This window comes from Triturus cristatus, chromosome 4_2, assembly GCF_964204655.1.
Source record: "Triturus cristatus chromosome 4_2, aTriCri1.1, whole genome shotgun sequence".
Classification (NCBI taxonomy): domain Eukaryota; kingdom Metazoa; phylum Chordata; class Amphibia; order Caudata; family Salamandridae; genus Triturus; species Triturus cristatus.
This window is the reverse complement of record NC_140586.1, coordinates 610,727,012-610,749,340: the sequence shown is the minus strand read 5'-3', so window position 1 is coordinate 610,749,340 and position 22,329 is coordinate 610,727,012. Positions and strand designations below refer to the sequence as shown.

At 43.7% G+C, this 22,329-nt stretch overlaps 1 protein-coding gene across 1 annotated transcript in view; it reads right to left on the bottom strand.

Annotated features, from left to right (window-relative positions):
* Positions 1–22,329, bottom strand: part of NEGR1 (neuronal growth regulator 1) — a 2,102,052-nt gene that overhangs the window by 503,618 nt on the left and 1,576,105 nt on the right. The window lies entirely within an intron of this gene.

Genomic DNA, 22,329 nt, shown 5'->3' with positions numbered 1-22,329 from the left:
TTATCTGGGGGATGGACCTTAGTTTCCTGTTCACACGTTTGTCTGCCAGTTATGTGCCAACCCACCTGTGGCCTGTCAATCAGTTACCACGGGCCTAGGTTGCAGAGCCTGCCTAAACACACATTTCTGAGTCGGGGTTGATGGAGAGTTCATTACTTGTGAATTTGATAATAGAGATGCGATTTCTTTTGTGGTTATGAGTGTACCATTACAAGCATTGGCATTGTTTTCATCAATATCAACACCTGTCTGGAGGGAATGCACAAGCATAACTGATACCCAGCCCCGAAGTATATTGGAGACAGGTTTCAAGGCGTACAGAGAGGTAAGAGCAGAGAAATTACCACTGTCTAAAAGTGGCATCTCTAAAATAGTAATGTTAAATATGACTTTACCTATAAACTGTGTTGTTAGACCTGGCATTTCTTGGCATGATTACCCCTGACTTTTTGCCTCTACCGCTTCTATTTTTGATGCTGTGATGGATTTCTTTTTACTGGTTTAGACGCTTTGGTCACTTTGCCACTGCTGTTCAGTGTCAAAGTGCAAATGCTCCCTGTGTAAAGTGTAATGGTAATTGGTTGTCTATGATTGGTATGTTTGCCTTACTAGTAAAGTCCCTAATAAAGTGCACTATGTGTGCCAGGACTGGTAATGCAAATGCTACTAGTGGGCCTGCAGCACTAATTGTGCCACCCACACAAGTAGCCTTAAAGAGACAACTCAGGCCTGCCACTGCAGTGCCTGCGCACAGTTTGTTAAACTGCCATGGTGTCCTGACAAGTGCTACCACTTGCCAGGCCTTACCCTTCCCTTTCTAGGCACATCAGACACCCCTATGGTAGGTCCAAGGTACCCCCTGGGCAAGGTGCAGTGTATGTGGAAGGTAGGACATGTACTGAGGTGTGAACCAAGTCCTGACAGTGAAATACTCTCCATTTCGTTTTTTACTGTTGAAAGGCCATCTTGCCCACAGGACAACATGGGGAGGCTGTGTAATATGTTTCCAGCCTATCTTTTCAAAGGCTTAAGCTGGAGACGTGAAATTTAGCATGCCCGAACTCACAATTCAATAACACATCTTTTTGTGAAGGTGATTTTTGCATTCTGTGTTTAGAAACCACTTTTAGAAGTGGCAGGGTTTTTGTGCTCTAACATTTCTGTGTGTCTCTGTCTGGTTGCGGATTGACTGTCTGGATCGGAAAGTGATAGGATCTGGGGACTGTCTTGACCCAAGGGAGGAGGTAAGACAGCAACTGGCTGACCTGCATCTGGAGTGTACGGGGGAGGAGTAGCCCCTGGAGGTGAAGAGGCCAGGGTTGCTTCCCTAAAACAATGGCTCCATCTCCTGCTGAGTGATTAAGGATCGAGACCCCCACTATCAAAGGAAGAAGGTGTCACTGGCAGGGAGACACCCAGAACTGGTTTGGACAGAGGTCAGTGCCCCCCCTGAACACAAAGACTTCAAAGACTTTGAGGGGTATAACTATGAGAGCTGAAACCCCTGAACGTTGGATTGATCAAGACTGAAAAGGATTGAAACTACTTTGTGGTCAAGAGGAACCTCTGCCAAGGCAGAAACAGCTGAAGAGACTGAAGGAAAGGACTGACCCTTGCTGTGTGTTCTGGGGCTGGCCTGCAGTTTGCTGATTTAACCAAGGAGAGGCTAAGGGACTTTGCTGTGTGCTGTGTACCCCTGCTTGAAAGGACTTTACCGTGTGCTGTGTCCTGAAGTAACTTGTACCCAAGGGTCCGAGGAGAGCTGGCTCCCTGTTGTGGAAACTCAGGAACACAAACGTTTCCAGGTGTGTCTCAGTGAAACTGTGTGTGTGTGCTTTATGCAGCCTGAGACCCTCATAAGAATTGCCCTGTGATCGTGGGCACCAGCAAGTCTCAGAGACGCTGTTTGCGTGTACTTCGTGCAGCCTGAGCACTTCATGAGGATTGCCCTGTTATCGTGCACACCTGGAGTCCAAGTGAGTCTCAGCGACGCTGTGTGCGTGTGCTTTGTGCAGCCTGAGACCTTAATGAGGACTGCCCTGTTATCGTGCACACCAGGAGTCTAAGTGAGTCTCAGCGACGCTGTGTGCGTGTGCTTCTTGCAACCTGAGACCTTCATGAGGATTGCCCTGTGATCGTGTGCACACGGAACTCAAGTGAGTCTCAGCGATGCTGTGTGCATGTGCTTCTTGCAGCCTGAGACCTTCATGAGGATTGCCCTGTGATCGTGCACACCCAAAGCTCAAGGGAGTCTCAGCGATGTTGTGTGCGTGTGCACTGTTTCACTCGTACTCGAGGACGCAACTGGATCCACAGACGTGATACCACCATTCACACATACGGTAACAGACCAGATTCGGGATCCTATAGTTTGGACTCATTTTATTACTGGATATACCTACAGACCGTGTGAGTCGGAATTATCACTACACTGAAAAGCAATACAGAATACAGGGCTCTGGAGCCTTAAAAAAGTCACGGGTAATCCCCTTGCTAGCGACGAAACACGTGTTGGCTTGTAACCTGTATAAATACTAAAAACCAAGGAACAAAAAAGAAGAATAAAGAACTAAAAGAAACGCATACTAATACTTGTTATACTTTCTTGACTTACTGTGGCTACAGCTGTCATAGCCCTATACAAGATGTGTGCTGGGGATATTGTTGTTATATACTGAAAGTGTGGAATGGGTTGCATAAATTTGGAAAGGCTAGTGGTTCTCCCCACCTTACAGCACCATTAGATAAATATTTGCTGAAATATAGATAGTGGGTGACATCGCCCTTGTAGTGCCATTTCCCTAAATAGCATACCGCTGTTCGTTCATAAGTGTGCCCTGTTGCATCCTGAGATCTTCGTTATCGCCACTGCCCGGAATGCACAAAGTCGCATCGGAGGCCCAAGTCACGAGAACAGGAGAGGAGAGCGAGGTTGCACCCTCCAGGTAACGTGTGTCGCCGCCTGGGGCAGGGTGTGAGCTTGGAGAGAGATGATCTCGGCCTCTCCCATTATTGCAGCGCGAGCCTCTGCTTCAGCTCATATCGCAACCCGTACTTGCCAAGGAGTGGCAGTATTGGGGCCAGAGTGCGGAGCTGCACTTTGGTTTATACCATACCCGTGTTGGGGCATATGTTGGCAGAAGCTAACCACGAGTCAGCACGAGTGGCGGAGAGACCATGTAAAGCACCGTGACCGGTGCTGGAGTGTATTATGCACTGCATTATTTCTGCATTACGAACTACCTGATTGTTGTATTACGCATTGCATTATTTCTGCATTACGAACTACCTGATTGTTGCATTACGCATTGCATTATTCCGGCATTACAAGCTGCCTGATTGTTGCATTGCACATTGCATTATTTCTGCATAACGACCTACCTGATTGTTGCATTACGCATTGCACTTGTTTGCATGATGAACAACCTGATTGTTGTGTTACGCATTGCATTATTTTGGCATTACGAACTGCTTGATTGTTGCATAAGAAACTGCATTATTTTTACATTGCGAAGTGCCTGATTCTTGCGTTACGAACTGCATAGCATTGCATTAGGACTGCATTGGATCATCTAGAATTGCTCATTAATATGGCCAGAACCTACAAGGGCTGGCTGACCTAATACCCGGCCAGGAGGAATATTACAAATACGCATATGCTGGATTTATATTGTGTGGTCTCATCATATATCATTTTACATAAATATATACTTGTTTTTATGAAACTCGTGTGGAGTCCATTTGTGGTGCCATCATTGGGTTACTGAGAGCGTGGTTGCAAACACTTTACACACTTGCCTTGAAGATAAGCCTGGCAGCTCGTGCCAAGCTACCGAGGTGGTGAGCAGGGGCTATCTGAGGAGGTGTCCTACCTTTCCCTGACGTGGAAGCAAGAGTCCCTATTTGGCCTAAGGTACCTACCTCAGCCAACTAGAGACCCCCAGTTCGAACATGCGTCTTTTGCTTTCTCGCCCTAAGCAAACCGGGTATGCTTAGACATGGGTCCCGGGCTCACTGCACCACTAGATTCAAGCTAGCCTGGCTGATGAGGAGTAATACCCCGAAACTCGTCCTAGGATGCTTGTTTCTGGGCCAAGGAGGTCCTGGCTTGGCAGTTCGGGGTGGACTGTTCCCATGAGGAACAGGATCAAGCCTGATTTGCATCTCAACTGGGGTGGCATGGTGAGCAATAGAATGATGGATTTAACCCAGATCTGTTGACTGGGGTGAATGTTTGATTTGGTCTGCATTCCGTACATATATTGTGTGTCTTTTGCTTTTTCACCCTAAGTGCACCAGGTATGCCCAGACATGGGTCCCGGGCTCATGTGCCACTAGATTCAAGCTAGCATGGCTGATGAGGGGTAAGACCCCGAAACCAGTCACAGGATGTATGTTTCTGGTGGAGGGAGGACTTGGCTTGGCAGTTCTTGCTGGACTGTTCCCATGAGGAACAGGGTCAAGACTGATTTGCATATGGATGGGTCTAAACTGCAGGGGCATTGTGTGCAAAAGAACGATGGATTTAACGCAGATCATTTGACTGGGGTGAATTTTTGATTTGCTCTACATTCCGTCCATCTATTGTTTGTCATTTCAGGCCCATTAGTAGCATTTTATTTACAGGCCATGGGCACATGTAGTATACTTTACCAGGGACTTATTAAGCAAATTAAATATGCCAATTGTGTATGAACAAATGTTACCATGTTTTGGGGAGGGAACACATGCATTTTAGCACTGGTTAGCCAGCAAACAAGTGGTACATAAGGGTGTGATTAGGGCACAAAGTTCAGAAAGGGCCAGGTCCAACATACATCAATAGGCCTGAGGCTAAATTGAGGCTCCTGGGTGGGGCCCCATGTGCCACACAGGGGCTGCAGAGGCCTGGGCTTTGCCCTAATCATAAGGCTAACTGCTAGATCAACTAAGATTAGTGACCTGTAGCTCATACACAGATGCTCTGTAATCACATACGTGCAAAAATGCATGTGGTTACATGTAATGTTCATCTCTCTATACAGCACTCCACTCCCCTTGGGTTAGATCCATTATATTAATGCCCACAAAAAAATGTAAAAATATGTGTCAGACCTGGCTTTTACAGCGGGTTTATCCCCAGATTTTTTGCTTTGTGGCCTGCTGTTTCTGACCAGTTTTTGTTGGTTTTATGACTCTGGGCACTTTACCACTGCTGATCAGTGCTAAAGTGCATATGCTCTCTCTGTAAATTGTTGTGATAGATTAGTGATTCGATGATTGGCATATTTGATTTACTAGTCAGTCCCTAGTCCAGTGCACTGTGTGTTCCCCAGACCTGTAAATCAAATGCTGCTAATGGGCCTGCAACACTGATTTTGTATCCCACATAAGCAGCGTGTACCCACTTGCCAGGTCCTAACCTTCCCTTTTCTTACATGTTAGTCACCTCTAAGGTAGGCCCAATGTACCCCTGTGGGCAGGGTGCAATGTATGTAAAAGGTATGACATGTTCAGATGTGTGTGGCCCATCCTGCCAATTTCATGTTCACTATTGCAAGGCTACTTGTTCTCATAGGACAGAATGGAGAGTTTGCTTATAACATCTTGTAAACATAACTCCCCCTGGGAACAAGGTGGGACAATAAAGGTTAGAGTGCCTGAACTCAGAATGTTAAAATGCATCTTTTAGTGAGGGTGATTTTTACATTCTGTGTTTGAAAATACCACTTTTAGAAAGTAGGTATTTTGTTGCTTAGCCATCCAGTGTGCCTCTGCTAGGATGCGTATTGACTTTCTGGCTTTTGAGTCACAGGGGCTGGGGAGATGCAGTGGCTCCAGAGAGTCTGGATGAGTCAAAGCTGGGCTGAATAGCCCTGGGCAGCATTTAGAGAAGGAGGAGGAGATTTCCTTTCACATGAATGGGCCTGGTCTGCCTTCCACAATGCTGTCTCCACCTCCTGCTAGGAAGCTGCACCAGATAGGACAGAACTGGCTTTGACTGAGCACAGGGCTTCTCTGTCACCAGAGAACAAATGATTTTGCTCTATAAATATTGGGCCCAGACCCCGAACTTTAGATCACTTCTGGGAAATCAAGAGGAACCTTTGCTAAGGAAAAGAGCTGGAGAAACTGAGGAATACTGCTCCTGTGCTGTTTGCAATCTGGGGTTGGCCTGCAGTGGCTACTTTCTGCCAAGTAAAGGGAAAATGACTGTGCTATTTGCTGTGTCCCCTTCTTGAGGAAGATCTCCAAGGGCCTGAAGAAGAGCTTGCCTCCTGGACACAAAGACTTCACCCCCAGCTCCCCCAAACTTCCTTGCTCGGAGTTCTGACCTGCCAAGAGGTGCATGTAGCTGTTCTGGGCCTCAGGTGGTTGTTCTGGCTATTGGGAGCTAAAACATCAATGCAACAACGAGAAGCGTGATACATCCGTGCCTGTTTCTGACACATCGCCGAAGAAACCGAAGCAGTGCATTTCTGCGGCTCGAGAAATCACTGAACGCTGCATCGAGTGCATCGGTCTCCAGAGTCCGAGATCACCGCACCGATTCCATCTCAAGCCCTGCTGTGCGACTGCGAGAAACCACGCATTGTCCTGGATCATTGTATCACAGCAAGGCACCAGGTCTGTCACATTGTTGATGGACAGAGTAAGAAATCGACGGATAACCCCCCCGTGCAGTAAGAAATCGACGCATCATCTCCTCTCCGGTAAGGAACCAATGCATCACCTCCCCCGAAGCAAGGAACCAAGACATCACCTTCCCTGAGAGTAAGAAACAGACAAATCTCCTTCCCTATGGCCCTTTTTACTTGTGGGTGTGACGCATCCAAGGTACTTTGTGGGAAAAGTGATGCATCTGGAAATTGCTTTGAACTTAACTATTTCTACCATTTGAGAATCATATTTTTACGATTGTATTGTGGATTGTTGTTGTTTTGGTCTTGTTTGGTTTAGAAAAAGATGACTTTTGGGGGGGGCGTGGCCAGCAACATGACCGTGTGGTTGCAACTGCCAGAGCTCCGGCCGCCCGATTCAAATCTGACATTTAATCCTGCCTCTAAAACCGCTATCTACTGTTCCTGTGTAGTGCCACATGATCCATGAGACCCGGACACCCACCTGAAGCCACAAACGTACCGTGGGAGACGGCGAGAAGCCTGTGATGGGGGACGTCTTACATCGGCGACAACGAGGCAAGATGGCTCCCTAACTGCGCAAAGGTGCTGGATCCCGGAAAGCTGTGGCTCCGTGACTGTCCCCCCGCAGGTCGATAGTGGAGATAGCTGGTCTGGAGGTTTATGGGGGTAAATAAATCTAAAATACCAACAGAAGGGCGGGTCCGGCACTGACTGGTGTGCGGAGACCTGGGTCGGGCAGCACTATACAGGAGAACGCCGGCATCAGGGATGGCTGGGAGATGGACCTCCGCTGTATAGGAGACTGTTGTGGCATGCCCCTTGTAACCTCATCAATAAGAGCCCCAGAGGAGCCGAAACAACCTTGGGACGTCTGCAGCAACAAAGCCTCCATGACACATAAGGGAGCCAGAGATGCACCAGGGAGCGTGAGGAGGGGTCGATGTAAAGAGATGGCCCGGTGCTCCAGTTTCAGCGTCCCTGAGAGCCACACAACTACGGCAAGCTAGCGTGCAGGTTTGAAGGCGAGGAAGACATAGACACTGGCAGTTGTGTAGCAGGCGAGTCAGGGAGTGTGGAGCCTGTATTCACCCACATAGTTGGAGAGAGATTTCCCCCCCGCAGCGACCTAATTTACAGCCTACACAACAAGAGGAAGGGGAACCACACTGCGACAGGTTCACTTGTGGTGCTGCCGGCTGGCAGGAGAAGAACAAGGCCCACCGGATTGGCAGTCTGTGCCAGGAGCATTCTAGTGACATTTTAGTGCCAGAAATCCGCAAACTACCCTTTCGCACGGTGGGGGTGAGGATCTAGAACTAGGGTACTGCACTTAACGCCAAGGCTCATACCAGAGAAGGGCCTGTGTTTGGGGGACTGACAAGATGATGTTATCTGGCTGTCTGTTACCAGGAGATACCCCAGAAAGACCGCATTCTGTTACTAAATTACCGAGGGGGCTCGATGTCAGTGAGAGGCGTTAACTAGGTAATAACTGTGTGGCGGCCTGAGCCTGAGACCAGAGTCGTGGACCTGGGCCACTATGGTACAAATCAAGACAGAGACAGGTGAAACTTCAGAGCTGCCAGCTCATTTTCCTGAGGGGCCACCAAAACACAAACTCCAGAGATGCCATTGAAGGTAAAATGGTGGAGATACGATCAGAGGTGTCTCTCCTACGGCAAGATGTGCACAACATTGCGCAACATTGCGGAGCGGGTTACTCAAACGGAAGCCTGTATTTTGGAAGTAAAAGATACGACACACGCACTGCAAGCTGATGTTAGGGACCTCAAGGCAAATATGAGGGAGACAATGTGGAAAGTGGACGACGCAGAAAACAGGGCCCAATGAAACAATCTCCGCTTCATTGGGATATCGGAGAGACAGGAATGAACCGACCCCATGTCCTTCCTGATGCAGTGGATACGGAAGGTCTTACCAGCAGCAACATTCTCGCCATGCTTCATTATCGAACGAGTCCACAGGATTCCAGGCATACGACCGCTGCCTAGAACCCCTGCACGTCCGATGATTGCTAATTTCCTAAACTATCAGGATCAAGAGACAATCCTGAGAGAGTCAAGGTGAATTGGTGAACTCAAACTGGCCAATGCCAAAATAATGATTTTGCCCAACCACTCAAGAGAAGTACAAAGGGCGAGGAAAACATTTGACACAATGAAAGCTAAGAACTATCCAAATTCAATACATGCTCCTCTTCCCGGCTAGACTTAAAGTGATTTTCCTGGGCTCGACTCAATTTTTTCAAACTCCAGAAGATGCCTGGGCTTGGCTAGAAGAACGCCCTAGATTGTGACAAGAAGAGAAACCTAGCGGACCATCACGCAAAGACATCACACCACGATGGGAGCCCAGATCACAACGGATAACCAAGAGGAGACTACTGCTTCAAGGACGAAGGAATTAACAGGCGGAGGCTGCACTCTCAGGTATCCCTTACAGGCGAAGGAAGATAACCTCGGAGGAAGAATCAACTCATGCTCCAGCGGATCAAGGAGACTTCAATCGTGGAGAGAGCACTCACACGAACCACTCAGAGAAAGAATCGGTGGCTGACGTGTACAGTGACCACCTGCTTCTTAAAGACGGTTCCCTGATTAAATATCGATGTAAAAAATATAGTTTACAAAAATATCGTGGTAAAAATATCAAATACAAAAATATCGACTCCCTATACTTAAACAGGTAAGTACAATAATATTGATACAAAAATTTCGAAGTAAAAAATATAGGTGTCATTAAATATCGACTTAAAATATATAAATTAAATTAAATATATTAAATAATATTAATATTTTTAACAAAATAAATTACATTTAATATATATTTTAACTAAATATACCAAATATACTTAAATAAATAAAATATAAACACAAAAAAAATGTGTACAAATACATATATTTACTTAAAAACATTGTTATTAACTATTATCTTTACTTAATTTATAAACATTTTAAATTATATAAAAATAAAATATATACATATATGTATAATTTTAAATAAAATAAAACATTCTATAATTAAATAACACATTAAACTATTAAAAGAAATATTAAAAATACATTTCACAACACAATAAATACAACAGTAGGGACAATGTTGGATAGCGGAGGGGTAAAAATGACTATTCCCACTCCAGTGAGTGCAGCAGTAGGGAAAGTGCTGGATAGCGGAGGGGTAAAAATTACTATTCCCACTCCAGTGAGTGCAACAGCAGGGAAAGTGTTGGCCAGCGAAGGGGTAAAAATTACTATTCCCACTCCAGTGAGTGCAACAGTAGGGAAAGTGTTGGATAGTGTAGGGGTAAAAATTACAATTCCCACTCCAGTGAGTGCAACAGTAGGGAAAGTGCTGGATACCACACCAATAAAAAAAGAAACATCAACATTTTTATTACATTTTATTTCCATTATTAACATAATTACTATTGAAATTTAAATATATTATTATAAAAAAAAAGAAACATTCATTAATTACACATTGTTTAACACTATAATATCCACAGCACACATCTAAAATTAATTGTGGAATTACAATTAATAATTACTAATTAATTAATTTAAATTAATTTAATACAAATTAATTAACAAATTAATTAATGCAAATTAATTAACAAATAAGTAATAAATCATCAATAAAAAATTAAATTACTTCCCTCCATTTACACCTACAAAAACACATACCTAAAATAATTAAACCATTAACATAAATAATTATTAATTAATTAATATAAAATAATTAACAACTAATTATCAAACAATTATTAATAAATTAATGTACACATTTATAACTTTATAACATCACAATTATACAATTATGAATACATAAAAATTATTAACTACATTTCATATAATTAAATTACTTCCCACCCTATTCCCCTATAAACCCACAACCTGCTACGGAACTAAAAACGCGAAATTAAAGTTAAAAAAAATTAACTACAAAAATGTTAACCCATATAATAAAAATACTAACAATTCTCATACAAAATACTACACTACATACCATTAATAATGAATCGATATTTATAACAACTATATTTTTGTTAACGATATTTAACACTTCGATATTTTTGCAATCGATATTAATTACCTAACAATCGATATTCTTTACCACGATATTGTTTACATCAATATTTCTTACCCACAATATTTTTACCTCGATATTTCTGTAGGTCGATATTTATACATCGACATTCTTGCTCTGTACCTGAAAGACATTAATCGCATGGAGGAACCGAATGCAAAGACACAGGAAATGATACATGACAGGCAGGAAATGATACATGAAAACAGCAAGAACAAAGCCGAACAGAGGATTGAACCATGGGCGCAGACCAGGAGCGCCACAAGACGGTTACAGAGGCCTCACCCCGGCCGGCCCTCTCAAGTCCAGGAGAGACTGAATAGAACTTTTTTTTTTTCTTCACCTTTTTTTTCTTTCAACGTTTGTATCCTTTGTCAGATGAATTGATAAGTAGAGAGTAGGGGAAGGGGAGGGATCTACATACTTCTCAAACGACACCAACGCCAAGTTGTCATGTTGACAGTTCAGGGGATAGGCGTAGAGAGTAGGGAGAAGTGGGGTGGGAGGAGTAGGGCAGGGGGAAGTTACTAGTAGTTTAAGAAATCACCAAGATTTTCAATCAGCTAACAGCAGGGATTGTGCAACTCACCGTCAAAGAATGGAGGACAGGGAAACTCAGGTAGGAACATGGGGCAGACACGGTTACCACAAACTACACATGATATGCACGACGATTCGCACACGGTCTTGACCTGGAATGTCAATGGGCTAGGTAACAAGATCAAAAGGGGGTTGGTTAATAAGTATCTCAATAGACTCACACCAGACATTGTGCTTTTGCAAGAAACCCATCTTCAAGGTCCACACTGCACCTTCCTGGGGAGGGGAGCCTATGTTACCTTGTCACACGCCAGGTTTTTCCCCGGAGCAAGTGGAGTAGCTATATTAATTAGGAAAACCTGCCCCTTTCAGGTCACTAAGACATGGGTAAACCCTAACGGGGCATACGCTGCCATCCAGGGCATGTGGCGGGGCGAGAGATCACTCTAATTAGTGTCTATGCCCCACCAAGGCTACAAACACAAACATTGAGAGCAGTAACTAAGATTCTTTTAGAATCAGACGCATCCATACACATAGTGGGAGGGGATTTCAACGACATGATCAACCTAAGTCTGGATCGTTCGCTTATGGCCACTGGCACGCGAGCTTCCACAACACTAGCAGAATTAGTAAAGCCCCTGGAATTAACTGATCTCTGGCGAAAATACCACCCAATAGAACACTGCAACTCGTATTTCTCCGGGGCTCATAAAGCATTCTCCAGACTTGATTACTTATTCACCCGCCAGGTGAAATTTAGTCAGTAATTAAGGTGGATTACCTAGCAAGAGGCATTTCAGATCACTCCCCACTTTGGTTGGCTGTAGGAAGACAGGGAGTAGACAACATGCAGACTGGAGACTAAATGCATGGGAGCTTCAACATGAGGCAGTGATGGGTGTAATAATAACGGAGACCTGGCTGTTCTTTCAAGAAAATGAGTGTTCAATACCCTCTGACGCAACCCTCTGGGAGGCATATAAGGCAGTGATTCGGGGCAGACTACAAGATGTAATTGAATGAAAACAGAGGGAGGAAATGCGCCAAATAGAAAGTTTGTGGGCAAGCTCCTAGAATTAGAGGGAAACATTACCCCAGAATCCGAGGCAGACTCACTTAGACAACTTGAGATCACAAGACGGGCACTCCGGGCTCTAGCAGAGGGGAAAGTTAAGAATCAAATTCAAGCTACACAGCATAGATTACATGAAACGGGAGACAGGACAGGACGATTTTTAACTTGGTTGAACCGCAAAGAGAGAGAGGCAAATTAGGTTACCAAATAGAAGAAGCGGGAAATAGATACACAACTGCCCATGCTATAGCGGGTACTTTCATGAGTTACTACAAGGACCGATATGAGGTGAGAATATGTGTAGATGAGGCCCAAATACAGTTATACTTGAGTGATGTACAGATTCCAACTCTGCGACAGGAAGATCGCGAAGCTTTAGAGGCAGACATAACCATGACGGAAGTACAGGAGGCCATCGCCAAGCAGAAGTCTGGAGAAACGCCAGGGCCGAACAGCCTACCAGCAGAAGTTTTTAAGTGTAACAGCTGCCTATTGGCGCCCTGCCTATTAAGCATGTTCAGGGCGGCAAGGGATGAGGGTAGGTTGCAAAGCCACTGTGGTGGTTATACCAAAACCTGGCAAACCTCCAGAGAGGTGTGGGTCCTACCGCCCCGTCTCCCTATTAAACTTTGAAACTAAAATGGCCTCTATTTTGGCGATGCGACTACTAACAGTCATTTTGTCCCTGATTCACAGAGACCAGTCAGGCTTCATGCCTCAACAGGCTACACGCCTTAATTCACGTAGGATTACCGAATTGGCTGGACACTGTGAAACAATTACCTTTACTGCTGATGCTGCTGTCATTGGATGTGGAGAAGGCCTTTGACACAGTCCACTGGCCATTTATGAGGCAATTACTCGCAAAACTAGGTTTCAGAAGAAATTTCCAGACCTGGATTGACTTGCTATACGCAGATCCTAGGGCAAGAGTCAGAGTGAAAGGGGTAAAGTCCAATGAATTCCCCATTCGCAGAGGCAGTAGACAGGGCTGCCCACTATCTCCTTTGCTTTGTGCACTAGTCTTTGAACCACTGGCATGCCTAATCAGGACCAACCTAGACATAAAGGGCTTTCGAGACACTGAGGGCCAGATCACAGATGAACGGATTTCCCTCTACGCTGATGATATTCTATTATACATCTCCAGCCCTGATACCACACTACCCCTCATATTACGTCTAGTTAGGGTGTTCGGTATGCACGCAGGATATAACATAAATTGGGGGAAGTCGTGTCTTTACCCCATCGGTACCTCCATTGACATACAAAACATACCAGAGCACTTGTGCATCACCAAAGATGGGTTCCGATACCTGGGGCCACACTTCTACACAAATGAAGCTGACTGCCTTACTCACTATTAAGCATGTGTTGACGGACTTTCGGGATGATGTCGCCAGATGGAGACGTCTTTCGCTGACTCTGCTGGGAAGGGCGGCTATGTATAAAATGGTAACGCTCCCCAGACTACTCTGTGTACTGCAAAATACATATCACAAAATTCCAGAGTCAGGCTTAAAGTCGATCAATGACGAAGTTCGCACACTCCTATGGGACGGCGGCCACCCTAGAGTGGCACTCTGAACACTGCAATGCAGTCAGTATAACAGGGGTATTGCCCTCCCAAATATGAGGGCCTACTATAGGGCCTCACGTCTAATAGTTATTAACAAATGTGGACATGCGCCGGGAGACCACCCCTCATGTGCCTTGGAAAGACTTCAATTTCAGAAACATTCTTACATACATTATATATATGGGGGTACTGGAATGCGGAGCTTACTCCGCGCAACACAGAGGGCGATCGAAGCCTGGAAAGGCGCAGAGAGACAGATGAAATGGGAGACAAGACTAACTAGGTCTACACTGCTATGGGAGGGCAAGCGGATGCCAGAGTTTATGAAATTACAGGGCTTCAAAGGCTGGGACACTATTGGGATAGTGACACTAGGGGACATAATACGAAAAGGAGATAAACAAAGTTACAAGTATATACAGTTATGCCACGCCTGGATGACCCAAAAACCTGAGATAGTCAATATCCCTGAAAACGCACCCAAAGGAGGAAGACTGCTTCAAGAGGAGATACTTGAAAAAGCAGTCTCCTGGACACATAAAACCATAATCAATAATATCGCAGACACTTTAACCACGCTCAGGAATAAATGGGAGAAAACAGTGGGTACACTAGATGACATCAACTGGGAAATTGTATGATCCACCCCAGAGAAGTAGCGATTAAGCTCAGGCTGTGTCTCATACACTTCAAAGTCCTCCATAGAGTGTACTACGACCGAGTGAGACTTCATAATATGGGCAGAGCACAGACACCAACCTGTCTTGCTGTAAAAAAGACAGGGGCTCATATATCCAAACACTAAGGGAATGTCCACCGATACACAGATACTGGACTCAGATAGTCACAGAACTAAATAGTATACTAGTAGTACAGATCCCAATGGAACCTAAATACATTCTCCTAGGTCGAGGCAGTCGACATTTCCAGATACAAACTCTTACTAAGTAATTTAGGAACTGTGGTGGCAAAGGTGACTTTGCTAAGTATTGGGGAGGATCAGACTTACCCACTATGACAGAATGGCGAGCCAATATGGATTTATACATGAGGGCAGAAAAAACAGTGTATAAAGTGAGAGGGTGCCCTAGGAAGTATAGGAAGATCTGGCAGCCATGCCTGAGCTTTTATGGATTAGAAATGCTGGAGGAGGGCGAGGCCACGACACAACCTAGTGCAAGGGGATCAACACAGGCGGAGTAATAACACTCTCAGAAGATCAAGTGTGAGACAGTTATCGAGATATGTCTGGGACCCGGGAAGGAGGATTGGGGGAGGAAATAAGAATGTACATTATCTCATTGTTCTGCCTTTGTTTCCACCAATACTGTTCAATATTGATGAAGTTAATTTTGTAACTTGTGAGATATTCCTGCTGATGCTTCGGGTGAGTTTCAATCAAACAATAAATAAAAATAATTTAAAAAAAATAAAGATTACTTTTTTTTTCTAAACTGGTGTGGTGTCCATTTGCAGTGTTTTCAATGTATTACGGTATGTGTTCACAAATGCTTTACACACTGCCTCTGAGATAAGCCTGTCTGCTCGTGCCAAGCTACCAAGGAGGTGAGAAGGGGTTATTTTAGAAGTGTATCCCCATTACCCTGACTAGAAGCAAGGGTCCCTATTTGGACAAGCGTACCTACCTCTGCCAACTAGAGACCCCCATTTCTAACAATATGTCAAGGTATTATTGTCTAGGAGTTGCAGAATCATTGTTTCTCTCAAGTGGAATCGAGTCAATTACTGTCCATTTCATGAAATGTTTTGTCACCCCTTCCTTAGCCATTTACAGGTTGAACTTTGAGTTGAGTAGAGTCGCAATCCTAGATGGGTTACCACTCCTTCTGATTATAACTGGACTGATGTCCTTCACCCAGACTTTCCGGTGTGGGATCACAAGGATTGATTTTACCAGTTGGAAAATCTGGTCAATAAAATACATGGGGATTGGGCAAAGGCGCAAAAACTCAGTAGCTCTGACCAGTAAGCCACAGCTCATCTTTCCCTGGCTAGCACAGCTGAAATTTCACCCTGGACTAACTCATATCCCTAAACCAATCCTTGCTAATGCACTTTAAGAAGCATAAACAGTTTGGTTTGATCTGCCCATGGACATTGTTCCAGAAATCTTGTGCTTCATTCAGGCACGGTTTTGTAGATTTAAAAAACTGTGCATCCTGTTTTTTGGGGGGAAAGGATTTTTCTCCTGACTACCCTTCAATAAAAGCTGTGCTTGCTCAGTTTTTTTTTATTAGTGATAGAAGCATGAACTCAAATGTTTACCTATTTAATGACAAAGACAAGCAAATATCTGAAAATGTCCCATGGTCTTTCTTATTTTTGGTGAAAATTTCAGAAAACCCTCCCAGAGTGGATTGATAACCATTTTGAATTTATCCATTCGTAAATTGTCATTCTCGTTGTGAAATGGTGGATGTATAATTGTTTGAAACGGCTTCATTAACGTTCCCATACTAATGAGCAGCAAGTATTATTTCTCTCAATCTTTCTCCAAGATCATCACATATATTTTTTATCTAAACAAAATGTCTTACTGCAAACTTACATGTGCCAGTCAAGGCTGACAAATGTTCCGATTTTTATATACAGGGGTAGCTCTTTATGATGTTCACGAATAACGTCCACTTGCTTAGCAAATGTTGAAATCTTTAACTGTCAATGAAGCAGTCTGGGTTAACTTACCTTTTAATAAAAGCCCCTGAATGTTGTCAGACATTCTAATTTAATAAGTGATCACAAAACGAAATGAGTGCATGCTATTTATCACACAAGTTTAGCTGTATCTGCTGTTAGGACGTGGTGGCTAGTCATATATTAAACAGAAAAAGAGTACTGCTAAGGTGTGCTTTCTTCTTTCACTTCATTGTACATACATATAAATGGCACTCAGCCCTCCATCTTTGGTGATGGGGTGCATTTTGTGTCACAAATCAACCATGGTTAACTTTTCTTAGAACAACACAACTTGTTAAGACGAAAATACACACACAGGAGATGGCATACAGTCCACATTAATTCATTCAGCCAAAATACACACAAACATCTCTTACGAATGCGTTACAATCTAACAGTCTTGATCACAGTATATTAGTCCATTTTCTATGGCATTATAAGTGTTCCAACAACCAACCACATTACAATGCATTATGGGATTTGTAGTTCTTCTTTAGCCACATTTAAAGAAATGTGATAATTGATTTAAAAACAAGTGTATATATGTATATATATATATTCACTGAAAAAACCATAGGTTTCACACACGTTATAGTTAGGAATTAGCATTTAAAGAACCTTGCAAATTCACTGAAAAAACCATAGGTTTCACACATGTTATAGTTAGCTGGACATTTTACTGATAAAAAACCAATGAAATTCCCCCGTTATAGTTACTGTAGGCAACTATAACTCACGCGACCGCAATCCTCTGCTGATGCTAATACTGTATTTAGACACTTATTTGCCCATGTCTTCTTCCATTAAATTTTAGCTATACATATATTACAAATATTTTTTTTTCATAAAGACACATATGTCATCAGCAGAGGATTACGGTCGCGTGAGTTATAGTTGCCTACAGTAACTATAACGGGGGAATTTCATTGGTTTTTTATCAGTAAAATGTCCAGCTAACTATAACATGTGTGAAACCTATGGTTTTTTCAGTGAATTTGCAAGGTTCTTTAAATGCTAATTCCTAACTATAACGTGTGTGAAACCTATGGTTTTTCAGTGAATTTGTACGGTTTTTTAAATGCTAAGTTACTTTACGCCATTTGTGGCGTGCGCGCTCACTTAACGCAGTTCGTTCCGTGCGCGCACGCGCACCGCGTGTCCACGTTACGCTAGATGGGCCCTGAACGCACGATGCGCTTCGCGCACCGTGCGCACATGGAGGAAACATATGACGAGTATCGTTGTGACAGGTAAAATATATGTTTTGTAATGTTTACATAAGCCATGCACAACTGGTGCACTTCGGGCACCGGTTGCACACGGGGTGGGGAGAATGTGGATATTATTTTTTTTTTTAAATATTAGCTACCGTACGCCCCGTAAGCGTAATCGGCGAAATTTTCGAAAAAATTAAAATTGTTTTTTTTTACTTGGGGGATCGTTGGGGACTCCCTCGACATGGCTAGGTGCTTGGGAGCTGTCAAAACAGCCCCTTTACATGTTTTTTGACTTTGTGATTCAAGATCCTCTCAGAGTGCGAGAGAGAAAATGGCGGCCGCCGCTTCCTGGTTTAGACCGATTCGAATGTTTACTAAGATCTAACGGCCAATCAGAATCGCGCTCGCGCACGTCACCGTACGCGTACGGTAAGCGCACCGTAAGCGCACCGTAAGCTGGCTCAGATATATATATTGATTTAAAGGCTATTTTCTCAGAATCTACTGAACAGATTTACACCAAACCTACAAAAGGCACTTCCTTGACCTGGGGACTACCTCTCTGCCAAATTTCATTAAATTCTGTTCAGCCGTTCGGGCTGTAGCCCTGTCTAAAGGTCCTATGGAAAAATGCATGGGAAAAACGCGTTTTGGGACCCCCCTTTTATCTCAGCCCCCGCTTGACGAATCCCCCCGAGACTTTCAGGGTAGGAGCGGAGCGTAGCGCCCCACCTATTTTGAAAAATTCGCGAGGATTCGTCGACCGGCGCCAAAGTTATTCAAAATAGAATGTTGCGGATTTCCAGTACCAGTACCAGTAGGTAATATATATATATATATATATATATATATATATATCCACAACCAAAGATTACGGAAGTCCGGTGCTTCTGTCGCGGCGGTCCTGGATGGGCTCCGTAAACCAGTAAATTCGTTCGCACCTTTTGTTAATCCAAAAGAATACCAGGACACGCAGGAGTGTACTCAGCAAGTTTTAATGGGCAAGGTCACGCCACACCAACGCGTTTCGCTATTACAGCTTTATCACCGTGATAAAGCTGTAATAGCGAAACGCGTTGGTGTGGCGTGACCTTGCCCATTAAAACTTGCTGAGTACACTCCTGCGTGTCCTGGTATTCTTTTGGATTAACAAAAGGTGCGAACGAATATATATATATATATATATATATATATATATATATTTCAATCATGCTAAAAAGCTATCATTGCAGTTATTAATAAATGATTGACTTGAATTAAATATATTGTGTAAAAAAGAAAGCAATTAGACACATCAACCTTTTGGACCTAATATCTGAATAAGGACTGGCATGAAATATATGCACCCTTATAAATTACTGCACTGAGTTTCCATAAATATCAGAATACAAATTAAAGTTCTATATGTAGTTCATAAAGCATGCAGGGGCTGCACTATCCCCTATCCGAAAACCTTTATTTGACATGCCCCCACATGGTCATTTGAGAGGCTGAAACATGCAGCCAGATTTCTGGGTGTACAAGATCCTTAATTTTACATCGTCCTTCTCCCTGACTTGACTTCTAAAACCACTGATGTGTGATTCAGGAATTGTCTGAAAGCTGCATGATTTAGGCTTCCCGAAGGAAACTTGGTTTTAGATTGAGGGGTTCAAAAGTCACTTATATAACTTGTGCTTAACCCTCCAGTGGCTTGGCACAAAGGTAGTTAGGCTTAACTTAGAGGCACTGTGTCAAGTATGTATGCAGCCCACAACCAGTAATAAAGTTAAAACAGAACACAAAAAAAACCCGACTTCAATTTAGAAAAATAGAGAAATTTTAAGTATTTAAAATGACACCAAAACAAATTAACTCCAGTCAGTAGAACTGGAGTCATGAATTTTTAAAGGTTTAAGTGAAAAATAATTCCTAAAAACCAGACTGCCAACTGCAGATATCTGGTCGGGCAAAGTCACAAGTTAAGGCCAGCCACGATGGAATGCAGTTTGCTTACACAAGGTGGATTGAGCCCACTGTCTGCTTCAGACTTAGAAGAAAATTGGAGAAAAAGTTCCTGAGAAGGTAAAGTTCAGTGGGGCAAGGCAGCCAGTGATGTCCAAGTAGGAGGCATTGTCATCAGGAACCACTGGATGGAGTCACAGTGAAAATTTCTACATTCAGATGTTGTCACTTATTTGGAAGTCAAAAATCTCAAGTGAGGCAAAGCTTCAGGCTGCAGCCAATGGGGGCTTCACGAGGCTCGATACTGCTGCTCAGAGGTCCTGCTGAAAAGGATTTACTGCTGTGGAGAATAACACAGTGAGAACTACTGAGAATTCAGGCCAACCAGCAAAGCACCTCAGGCGGATTGGAGAGCAGGTCGGTTCCGATCTCCTTTCGGTTGTCAGGCCAATTGTTTGTGAATGTATTTTTTCTAAAGTCTCAAGTTCCAGGTTTTGACTGGAGGAAAACCTTTAGCTCCACTTACAAGGGTTCAGGACTGGTCTGACATGATGTGGGGGGGGTCAGTACTCAATCCAGACAGAGGCCAGGTACAGGACTGAAGGACTGTAGTGCTTGTTATGTCCCTGTAGTTCATTCAGGAGGCCAACCAACAAGCCCTTTGAGTCACTCTGGTAGTGCTGGGAATTAAGCAGCAAGGCAGGTCTCAAGCAGGAGGGCAGTCCCCTGGCACTACAAGACATGCTTCAAACTGCAGGGCAGTCATCCTCTGAGGTACAAAGCAGGCCTCAAGCAGCAGGGCAGACCTCTGAAGCACAAGGTATTTCTTCTGGGGTCATCTGCATGTCCTCCTACATTGAAGTATTGGTCTGAAAGTCGAATATGTAATCCTGGTGTCAGCCTTTGAAGGGGGGAAGCTTTTAGAATACTTCTACATCTGGTTTTGGAAAGTTCCTTCCTTCCCCTGCCCAGGCTCCAAGCAGTCTAGGGTGACAAAAGGCTGGTGTTAAGTTCCTTTGTGAGTGTGCTGGAGGCAGCCCTTTGAAAATGTACATAGCTCAGGAAAACAATCTGCCCCTCCCATGCTGGCAGGATGACATATCCTGCCAACACCTAATCCCCCTTTGTCTTACTGTTTGGGAGGAATATACAAAGGCCAACTGCCAACCATTCACAGTTTTGTCACCCACAACACAGGCTTCAGGCACCATATTATTAGGACAAGATATCGAATAATCGAAAATTATATCATCCATAAAACCAAACAACCACATCAATGACCCGCTCCCATCTAACTGCTTATCCATAGCCAACCAATTTATCATACCCATTTGGACCACAATAATCAACGCTTCCCTAATGCAAGGGTCCATACCAGGCTCCCTAAAAGGTGGTCAAGTCATTCCAATTTTTTTTAAAAACACACGGAGTCCTGCTGAAAGGGACAATTTCTGATCAACATCTAATATTCCTCTACTAGCGAAATTACTTGAGAAATGTGTGCAACAACAACTTAAACAACATATTGCCACATTCAACCTGCTAGATGAATGCCAATCTGGTTTCAAGCCTGATCACAGTACTGAAACTACCATTCTCCCATGTAATAGATGACACACACTAAGATCTAGACCAATGCAAAACATGTCTCTTAATTCTATTGAATCTATTATCGGCGTTCGACACAGTTAACAATGAGAAGTTACTAGAACATATGGAAAGTAGGTTGGGACTAGTGGGAGCCATTCACAAATTGATCACATCCTTCCTGCAGAAGCACTCCCAAAGATTCATAGTTAATCATAATTTATCCTCCCCTTCCCCGATTACGATTGGTGTCCCCCAAGGTTCAACTCTCTCCCCAATTCTTTTTAACCTCTATCTGGAACCATTAGCTGAAATTCTACTTATTGCCAACATCTCTTTCCACATGTACGCAGACGACACTCAGATCCACATCAACATGTCATCTCTAGAGGAGACCACGACAATGAAAGAGGCTCTAAAGCTGACTGTTCAATGGCTTGCTAGCAACCAGCTCAAACTTAATGTGCAAAAAACTGAATCCATACTAATTTCCCCTCATAAAATCTTCCCTGACATACTTGAATGGATCAATTTGTTCATGGCGCAGAACTGCACCCCGACCATAGTGGATTCAGCCAAATCACTAGGAATCACACTGGACAAAAACCTGAATATGCAAGCCCACATCAACACACTGGCCTACAATGCCAGGTTTCACCTGAGCTACCTGAGATACCTAAAACCATTTCTAGATAAATCGGACCTTAAAATGTCAGTACAGGCATTAGTTATCTCTAGGATCGAATATGGAGGCTCAACCTTATCTGGCCTACCCAAGATAACGACGGCTTCCCTAAAAGCCTGTCTTAACACAGTCGCAAGACTCCTAACAGGCTTGAAAAAATTCGACCACATCTCACTGCACCTTAAAGCACTGAATTGGCTTCCGTACAAAGCCAGAATTAAACTCAAATTGACATGTATCACTCACAAAGCGGTACACTCTGTCTCCTGTGT